The sequence below is a fragment of the Magallana gigas genome, chromosome 9 (genome assembly GCF_963853765.1).
Source record: "Magallana gigas chromosome 9, xbMagGiga1.1, whole genome shotgun sequence".
In the NCBI taxonomy this organism is placed as follows: Eukaryota; Metazoa; Mollusca; class Bivalvia; order Ostreida; family Ostreidae; genus Magallana; species Magallana gigas.
Genome location: NC_088861.1, coordinates 27,333,966 through 27,344,711, shown reverse-complemented (window position 1 = coordinate 27,344,711; position 10,746 = coordinate 27,333,966). Strand labels below are relative to the sequence as shown.

Here is a 10,746-nt window from a genome sequence, read left to right as displayed (position 1 = left end):
TATTACCTCTCAGACGGGGGTACCCCCTTGCGAAAATTATTGACATTTATGAAATTTGCCAGACGTCCGTTTTTCCTAAAAATAATTACCCCGGTACCAATTTTGGAAAAATTAGAACTGAACATACAAAATCGAGTATAAATATTTATTTAAGCCATACCTCATCAATAATTTTGCACAAATTTTTGTAAGTAAGTACGCTTTATGGACCTGATGTATCAAAATAGAATACAAAAAATGCAATGCTAGTATCGCGTTTGGTAATTTTTTTACTATTTTATGGACTCAAACATAAATTCATGGTGTTTATTCAATAGATTGAAATCTTAGAAAAAAGATATGGTAAAATAAATTATATGTTGACGGATTACTTTTCACGCTATAAGCTCTAAACCAAGTAGACCCTGACGAAAAAATCCATAAAAATCACATTTTGCTACAGTTTTCTGACTAGAATGCCCTAGATCTGTCAACAATGTTATATATCATTTAAACATTAATTAGTTGACGATTGATTAAATTCGAAATAGCTTCTGTCTCTAAATTCAAACTGGTTTTAGGAAAAGAAGAAGAAAAAAACAGCGATGTAGAGCAAAATCAATACCGGGTATCAAAAACGCTTTGTAAAAGTCGAACCAATATTGTAAAATCCGTATTATGACGTAGTGCAATACTCGGACTACTTTAAAACACATAAAACATCTTAAAATACTGAAATTTGATACAAAGGATCTCTAATTAGCCTACACGGGTCATGTATCCACTCAATGACTGTTTATCTAAACTCAGCAAGTGATAATGTGCATTAAGTCTTAAATCCAGGGGGAGATAATCTGAAGACATGATCTGTGACCACCACTGACAGCATCCATCAATTCACCCCTTATAATCCTAACAAAGCCTCATAGGAGGGAAAATTCCTTATCAGATACTGGTTACACTCTCAATTTAAAAAATTACATTAGTGATAAAAGGATGGGGATACACCAAGTGCTGCAACTATATGTAGCAGGTACCCAAAGGCAGGCCACATTCAAACATGCCCCGCTCCAAGAGAACCCAATACAGAATAAACCACGGAAAACGCAAAGGGCATTTCCAAAAGGGTCATCCCTATTTCAGTTCAAAAGTAGTACCTGTTGACGGTTGCCATGACAACGGCGTTGGAGATGCTGATGACAGTTCCTGGCCAGTCTCGGCCAGTGACCAGTGGATGCGTCCGCCCCAGGAAGCTTATCGAGATGCCCTTTCATCCATGTCCTCTTCATGCCAACAGTCCATTGCGGTTCTGCCATCCCGTCTCCGTCCTGTTAAGCCTACAACAGTCAAAATTGCAAGTGAGGATCGGTCTGACGGAGAAAACATTATAGTCAACGTACAATCACTGACCAAGCTACTGCAAGAAACAGCAGTCAACCATTACTGCAGTAGCCCTAAAATGAATTTTAGCATTTTCTAGAGACAAGGACTTTGCATAACAGGCCAGTCCAAGTGTCTTACCTGGCGGTTCAGCTCTAGTCAGGTGCAGCTGTACGAAAGACACAAGAAATCTAGAGGACCGGAGACTGGAACCCTCAACGAGGCCCTTCTACTTGGCTGCCTAAAAACAAAGGTTGGAGTGTCAGACACTAGCTTCATTCTAAGCTGCCTTAATTTTAAGGCACCTGACACAAGGGGAATGCAGCGAAAACTGAACTCACTCTGTGATCGAGTGGAAGAAATTAACTCTAAGAGCATGCGAGAAAACCAACGATACGTGAGGAAGGTGAACCGCTTGGCAGGAAGGGAGGAGACGGAAGTTGACTTGGAGACTGACACGTCATATAACAACAGACCACAGGCCAGCCTTGAGGCTGGGACTCAGAGCTTCTCACCCCTTGTAGAGAACAACACACCCCGGACGCTGGTGCTGGTGCTACAGACTGCCAACAAGCTCTGTAGTAAAAGATCCTGTGACCACCAGAACTGCAAGAAAAACAAGATATCTGTGAGCCAATGCTCACTAGTGATACCCCCGCTCTGATGTGAATATGCAAAATAAGCAAAGTCGACATTTAACAGAAAGCTGGCATCTGATTGGTACAGAAATATATCCCACAATATGGCATGCCTAAACAAATAGTGTGTTAAAATTTCAAGCATCTGCGATAAACAGTTGCTGAGAAATCTTTGAGGAAAATTTGTTTGAAAATTTTGGCTAAAATAAACAAAGTACTCATTAAACAGGAAGTTGACGTCCAATTGGTACAAAAATGTATCCCACAATATGGCATGCCTATACAAATAGTGTGTAAAAATTTCAAGCATCTGCGATAAATAGATGCTGAGAAATCTTTGACGGAAATTTGTTTGAAAATTTTGGCTAAAAATAAACAAAGTCGTCATTTAACAGGAAGTTGACGTCCGATTGATACAAAAATTTATTCCACGATATGGCATGCCTTAACAAACACTGTGTAAAAATTTCAAGCATCTGCGATAAATAGCTGCTGAGAAATCTTTGAGGAAAATTTGTTTGAAAATTTTGGTTAAAAAATAAGCAAAGTCGTCATTTAACAAGAAGTTGACGTCCGATTAATACAAAAATATATCCCATGATATGGCATGCCTATACAAATAGTGTGTTTAAATTTCAAGCATCTGCGATAAATAGTTGCTGAGAAACCTTTGATGGAAATTTGTTTGAAATTTTGGCTAAAAATAAACAAAGTACTCATTAAACAGGAAGTTGACGTCCGATTGGTACAAAAATACATCCCACTATATAGCATGCCTATACAAATACTGTGTAAAAATTTCAAGCATCTGCAATAAACAGTTGCTGAGAATTCTTTGACAAAAATTTGTTTGAAAATTTTGGTTAAAAAATAAGCAACGTCGTCATTTAACAGGAAGTTGACGTCCAATTGGTACAAAAATATATCCCACTATATAGCATGCCTATACAAATACTGTGTAAAAATTTCAAGCATCTGCAATAAACAGTTGCTGAGAATTCTTTGACAAAAATTTGTTTGAAAATTTTTGCTGAAAATAAACAAAGTCGTCAATTAACAGGAAGTTGTCGTCCAATTGGTACAAAAATATATCCCACGATATGGCATGCCTACACAAATACTGTGTAAAAATTTCAAGCATCTACAATAAACAGTTGCTGAGAATTCTTTGACAAAAGTTTGTTATAAAATTTTTCCTAAAAATAAACAAAGTCGTCATTTAACAGGAAGTTGGCGTCGGATTGGTACAAAAATATATCCCACGATATGGCATGCCTATACAAATACTGTGTAAAAATTTCAAGCATCTGCGATAAACAGTTGCTGAGAATTCTTTGACGAAAATTTGTTTGAAAATTTTGGTTAAAAAATAAGCAAAGTCGTCATTTAACAGGAAGTTGGCGTCCGATTGCTACAAAAATATATCCCACGATATGGCATGCCTTAACAAACACTGTGTTAAAATTTCAAGCATCTGCGATAAATAGTTGCTGAGATAAATGCGACAGAAATTTTTGTTACGGACGGACAGACAGACAGACGGACGGACAGACAGACACACAAGGGTAAAACAGTATACCCCCTCTCCTTCGGAGCGGGGGTATAATTATGAGAATGATGAGACCATTGCATCAAGTGAAGCTACCCTGGTGAGGAGAAACTAAGATTCCCTGCGCGAGGAGAACATTCTCAATGTACCCTAAGATCAGTAACCAGTAACTCCTCTGCACAACTTGATAAGACACTCAGAGACTATTCAGCAACGACTGGCACTGAAATCATACAGTACAAGTGCTTTATTCATAAGCTAAGGAACCTGCAAAAGAACATCAGGAGCATAAAGCTAAAGTCCCCCCTCCCACCCAGTAGCAACAGAGATGCTTTTATTCAGAGACTGGCAACATGTGTGCGAGCACAAGTTCGATATGAACTGGTGCACGTAAGAAAACTGTGCAAGTCTTATGAACTTTTCATACATAAGGCTGAGCAGGCCATATCCAACATTCTGCCGTGCTTTTCCGGAGTCCATGACCACTGTCGCAGAATGTCGTTTACATGCAATGCCCACCTACCTACTTACAGCGCCAAATTCCTACCTTATGGAGGGCACCTGGACCTGGAACCTGAAGACATTTCCAGCTTACAGAGGGTCATTAATAAGCAGATACTGGGCCAAAACTTACCAAAAATCTGCAGACTCTCAACTACTAATAAATGTGAGAGTCTCCATCAGACAGTGTTCACTTATGCACCGAAGAATACCACTTGGGCCAGAAACTTCACCGCACTGTGTCACTCTGCAGTTCATACCTCTACTCACGGCACTGGATCTTCATCATCTCTCATTGCCAACAAGGTCAGTGTGCGCTGGGACCATGCAGGACCATTCCACCGGAAAATGACACAGCTCGATCGCCTGAGGCAGTACCACAGCCTACGAAAGAAAACAATTAAGTACAAGACCACTTGACACTTTGGGAGGAAGAAGAAAATGAACCGAGAACTCTCTCTCTACAATAACGAAAGGGAAAACCGGGCAAATGAGCATGCGTGAGGAATTAACCGCTAAACCTTAACAGTAACATCATACTACCTTATGGAAACAGACACTGCGGATACGGTTCATGACCCATGCATCTCCTTAATGATTCACATGTTTTCCGTGAATTGTTTACAGAATGCGGCTCAATCGACAAATGCTGTGTGTTTATACAAATTTTACAGTGACACAGATGAGAAACATGTAAATTTTTGTCAATATAATGTCCATGTATATAAAAATAAAATCTGTGCACTAATACTTTGTGTTGTTTACTATTGATGATGGGGCAAAAAAACCCATACCCTGACTCGTTAAGGCTGCCTAACCAAAAATGACAAACATAGGTCCTATCAACCCTTCTTTCAATTTCAGTAATGAATTGAGCTTTCTGCTCTTCCATTAAATTGATTTCGTAAACTGCAGACAAAATTACATTAGAGATGCAGAGGTAAAAACCAGATATGGTCTAGTACCTGTAATTAACAATAAGGAAAGATCAATGGGCCATTTTAATTGATAATTTAATTAATAATCTGCTTCATTAATTAATGAAATGAAGTGATGGGGCAGCATAAGCCAAAAATATTGTTACCAAGAGCCCCCAGTGTCTGCAGGTCCGTCCATTGTGCTATTCACCAGGCTTAGTAAACACTGCCTATTCCTAGCCAAATATTAGAGTTATCTTTCCTTGGCTACAAAGCCAAAAATGAGTGTAAACAGATACAACAGAGGACAAAATCTGGCCAATTGGAACTAACAGCATCTTATGCAACACAAATATGTCACAAAAAACTAGTTTTGGGGGAATTCATAATTTTGACCGATGCTTGAAGGTAGCAGGGAACAGTTAATTTTTTTGATGCATGAAATGGTGGGGTGGGGGTACCCCCATTTAGCACTATGTTGCGGGAAAAATATAATTTGCACCTGGATCAAAAATGACTTGTAACTACCTGTTAGACTTAAGGAAGGACATTAAGGTTAAAAATTTACCCAAAATGACACCCATATTTTTTTCTGGTCAAATAAAATGTCTAATTGACCCCCCCTGTGTAATGTCCAAATTTTACCCATTTAGACCCCACCCTACCGTATTCCCTGAGAGATGACCACCGGGACAGGGTGCAACCTGTGATTTAACATGTCCCCTCCCTGCCCCTCTGTACCGCCCCACCTCCCATCCATGTCATTTTCACACTATTTCACTTACCGTCTGCCCCACTTTCTTCTTGCATGAAAAGTGAGCACACCTGTCAACAGCCGCCGTTTCGCATCTGACTCCCAAACACCCCCTATAACACAATGGGACCTACATGCTTTACATCAAAATACAGGAATGACTCCCTGCTACCATAAAATTATCACCTATAATCAATTCACTAATTTTCATAGTACATACAGGCCTTCAAATACAGTAACACTCATTTTTACTAAAATATTAACGGGTACTTTATGCGAAACTGTCCCTTGCTACATGTACCAAAGCAATATGCCCACCCTTCTTCGAAGGGGGGCATAATAAAAAAGTCATCATGTTCTTCAAGAAACACCACAACTACGAGGCTTGAGAAAGCCAATGGCATGTGTTTAAAACATCAACACATAAAAAAGACATTCAATTTTCATGGTGCAAAAATGTTTTTATAGTCCAATCAATTTACAGGTGAACATTTCTGCAATATTTACATTCACACTATTTCTCCTCATAATAAGTGTAAATTATTCCATTTTGTAAATGTTCGCATTTGTAGGATAAAGTTAACCATGAACGGTACATTAGGATAGTAGTACCTGAATATTTTGCATAACAGTAGATGGTAAAGATGGTACCTGTGTGTGAGACAATGCAATGGCTGTTTCAGCTGTTGGGTCCACTTTGACGACTTGACCGAACCAGCAGGGGCAGTCCTTCAACAACAAATAATACTTCTCAATACCACAAAATAGAAAATTCCACAAAACTTCCAACGATTGTATTTAATGGGTTAAAAATGCTATGCACAGCTGAATATAATACACTACTGCAAAATTTGGCATACCCGGTACTTCTTTTTGCTTGATTTAAGTTGGAAGAATTTCGGCATTTCTTATTAATAAATAAATTCACTTAAAGGATCTTGCAAAAAAGTCTGCAAAATCTTTGTCTAAATTATTGTCAGGGTCTTTATGTCCAAGTTTGCAAAATAAAGGGTCACTTGCATACCTTTCTTTTATAACCGCATTTCGATGTGACTTCTTGGAGGCCTTCTTCAGTTCTGTGAATTGTTTATAGGATGATTTTTGAATGTTTGTCTGGTGTTTTTTCTTGTCTCTTTTTACTCCGCGCATATAAGTTGGTGGGGTGACACCATACAAGTTTCCTGTTGACATTTCTTCCATAGAGTTACATTGGTAATCACTCTCTTCTTCACTTCCACTACAATCTGCATCATGATGACCTTAATGTCTTTGAGGAGAATGTCCACTGAGAAAAAAAAATAAAACTGACAAAATTGAATTTCACTTCACACTTCATAAACATGGCATTAATATGTCATAACCATATAAAAACACAAAATAAATCATTCATAACACTGTTTAAATAATGCAACAAATTTCTCTCTCTCTCTCTCTCTCTCTCTCTCTCTCTCTCTCTCTCTCTCAGACTAGGAATTTTATCATGTTTTAATATCATTATTGCACCTTACATGTAATTTGGCATATGTAACTCCACGGATTGATGAACCAACAAAAACACCCTGCATCAAACATTACAGTCTTATTTCAATTTCATCAAACACTGTTCTAACCAGGTCGACAACGCACTAATGTCTTACCACCCCCACCCCACCCCCCCCCCCCCCCCTTCCAAGCCCTTTTTTATCAACACTAACCTTGAACCCATTTACAGAGAATCATTTTTTAAAACACTGTAGTACAGCTCTTGCAAATGTAAATAATTTCCAACAGATAGCTAAGTGTTTATTTTGTGTATTCTAAGACTCAATGATACAATGTTTGTATTACCTAGTCATTCCGTCCAAGATAACATGTACGACGTTCACGACACTGCTTGCTTGCAGCATTAATGCAGGTCGGATGCATTGTTTTAGCAAGATAATTTTGATTTTGCAAAATATCTAAGTTACATTAAGCTAATCTACCTGATGAAATTGTCTGGATCTTCCGCCAGTGGGTTAAAATCTTCGGTTGGCGTTGTCGACAAGGGAGTTTTTAATTCCCCGTCCGCCATGTCAAGTTTCGATAACTCCTGTTCGGTGAGCATGGTCAGAGTTATCCTTCTTTAAATTTCTACCCAAACGAAATCTGAATGTATTACATGTAGTTAACAAGAAAGCATATTGACGCAAGCGTCAAATTGGCCGCAAAAATATAATTGTTGTATGAATCATTGATTGTTTACATAAAAACACACCACAAAGAAGAAAATAAGAGTTGGTTGTACTAATTTTTATGGTAAATTTTAATATACTTTCAGCAACTTGTTTTGAAGTAAGTTTAAGAAATATTTTATTCAAAAATATACATATAAGTATATAAATGAATCTGGATTGAACAGCAAGCAATACTAGCCTATATTAGTTCTCTCCATCTGAGATTGAAGTTTAACATTTTACTATTATCATAAAGAATCGATTTCGTTACTGAAAGCATTTCTAAAGGAAATTGTATGATCATTGCCATAGTATGAAGTAATGGAGAACACACTGCATGATTTGTACATTACTCTAATACAAAGTTCAACTCATCATTTTTCTCTTGGAGATTATGAATTTCAAACGGTTAACCATTTTGGGTTTTTTGTTGTTGCATAGTATTGAATGAAAACTTAATGCATTAATTTAATATATGATTTCAAGGGACCTCATAATAAAATAAAAATGGATAAGTTCAAATTTTCCAGTCAATTCAAATTTTCATTTCTGTCATATTCTTGCGTAAATAAATGATATAAAAATAAATGTAATTTCATGATATTTTCTACCACATTTTACATGGAAATATAATAAATACACACGCAAAGTCATTTTATTTGACACGGCACATAGAAATTCAAATACATCATTTACATAAAATTTAATGACATTCAGGTCTTTAGTATTTCAGGTCTTTAGTATGTCCCGCATACCGATCCTGATGCATTGTTTTGAAAAGAATGAAAAACTCCGAAATTTTCCGAATAGATTATAGTCTCGATAAAAACGCGCCAAATACGACAATCTACTAAGTATGACCTACTTTTCATTTATGAGTAAAACAAAAAATATGTGATATTTTCTAAAAGGCATAAAACATATTTCTACCTGCAAATTTACTTTAAATTCATAAAAATAAGCATAGTATTAATTCTATTAAAAAAAGAACTGTCCCGCAGAAACGCAGTAACAATATTTAAATGTGTATCAAATAACGGACCGCCTTCCGGCGGCCCGTAATTAATCTTTTAATATGTAACTTATTGTTATCATTATTGTTTGGTAATTTTAAGAACAAATGCTAATCTATTTTTTAATATGAAGAATATGAGGATTTTTTTTTAATTTATCTGATATCTTGAACCTTTAATATAGATCGAATGTCGTTTTATTTAAATTTTTTGTAAAAATTGAAGGTATCAATCAATTTGATATCTTTACAATAAAAATATCACAATATCGGTATGACCTCTTTTTATAATAGAGAAATTTTAAACTAATATCAAATATCAAAATATGATAACAAAAAACAAAGTAATTTTTTTTTTATATCAGAAAGATTTTTATGTCAAGAATTGCGATTTTTTCTCTTTTTTTTTCCATGACCATATGTTCTGAGGAAAAAAATTTTTAATTGAAATTAACTCTACATTTTGGGTTAAAAAAAAAACAACAACTGCAACTTATAAAATTCAAAGCAAGTCAGAGGGGAGGGCAGGAAGGTTGGGGGGGGGGGGGGGGGCTTTCAAACTTAGTCGGTATATTTTAAATAAATTATATGATTCAAATGTACAATTGCATGATTGTACATTTATGAATATTTATAACTTTATTTTAATAAATTATTAACCTAAAAAGCTATGTGCCATTTATATTGACCAGCAATAATGTATGTATTGCAAATTCATATTATAGAATACCGGTATATTTATACCAAAGGACCCCCGTTATACTTATCACATCGTCATTTTTTTCATCATTTTTTTTATTTTACTTATTTATTTTCATATTTTTTTATAATCACATTTTATCGTTGGTTTGTCGTATACACTTAAGGGGTCAAATGTGTGACTACGTACGCCACTGTCATCACTAGCAAACCAAGGCCTCAGTGGATGTAGATAAATATACGCAGCTACTAATGACATCAAAGGCTTAGAACCGCTCATTGTTAACTTGGTCTTTTTTTATATAAAGAAGTTAGTATAAGTAAACATGTAATCGTTTAAGGACACTGGTTGGTTAACAAGTTCACCATCAGGTCTACCTATAATTTTAAGATATGATTAGTTAAGCTATAAGCTATTACTTAGTAAAGAAAAAAAATCATACACTTTACCCTATTTTCCTATTATTAGGGCTTTTCGACTTTCGGTCGAAAAGACCTATTGTTATTCTGATGTTTTATTATTATTATTATTAGGGCTTTTCGACTTTCGGTCGAAAAGACCTATTGTTTTTGTCTTTTTTTATTATTAGGGCTTTTCGACTTTCGGTCGAAAAGACCTATTGTTTTTGTCTTTTTTTATTATTATTAGGGCTTTTCGACTTTCGGTCGAAAAGACCTATTGTTATTCTTCTGTTTTTTATTATTCTTATTCTCGACAAAGTTTCGTCAGCGATTTTTTGAAAACGGAAAGAAATATTTAAACAATTATTCAATAGTCTTATAGCAATTGTTGATGACACGCGTATGTAAGGTTTTGGACTTCCGGTTCTGACACTTCCGGTTTTGAAAAGGAAAATACTAAGAATTCATTGAAACGTAATATCTTTATTATTTTTTAAGTTAGAGCATTCAAATTTAAGAATTAGATGCATCTTGTCCAGTTGTACAAAATCGTAAGTGAAGTCATTCCTCTATCTCTTACCATTTTTGAGATATTAAGGCTCAAACTAGAGAAAAGGAGGGATGAAAAAGAAAAAAAAATTCAAAAAACCATATAAATTTTATAAGACGCCTAAACATTGTTCAGATAGCACTATTTAACATATATTTCAAGTTTGAATA

At 35.7% G+C, this 10,746-nt stretch overlaps 1 long non-coding RNA gene across 1 annotated transcript; it reads right to left on the bottom strand.

Moving 5' to 3' along the window:
• Positions 1 to 597: 597 nt before the first annotated feature.
• LOC117691548 (uncharacterized) lies at positions 598 to 6,453 on the bottom strand. Its single transcript, XR_010709195.1, has 4 exons — positions 6,370 to 6,453; positions 4,308 to 4,431; positions 1,501 to 1,965; positions 598 to 1,316 (listed from the first exon to the last, which is right to left on the bottom strand). It is a non-coding gene; the product is annotated as an uncharacterized lncRNA (long non-coding RNA).
• Between the last annotated feature and the right edge of the window lie 4,293 nt (positions 6,454 to 10,746).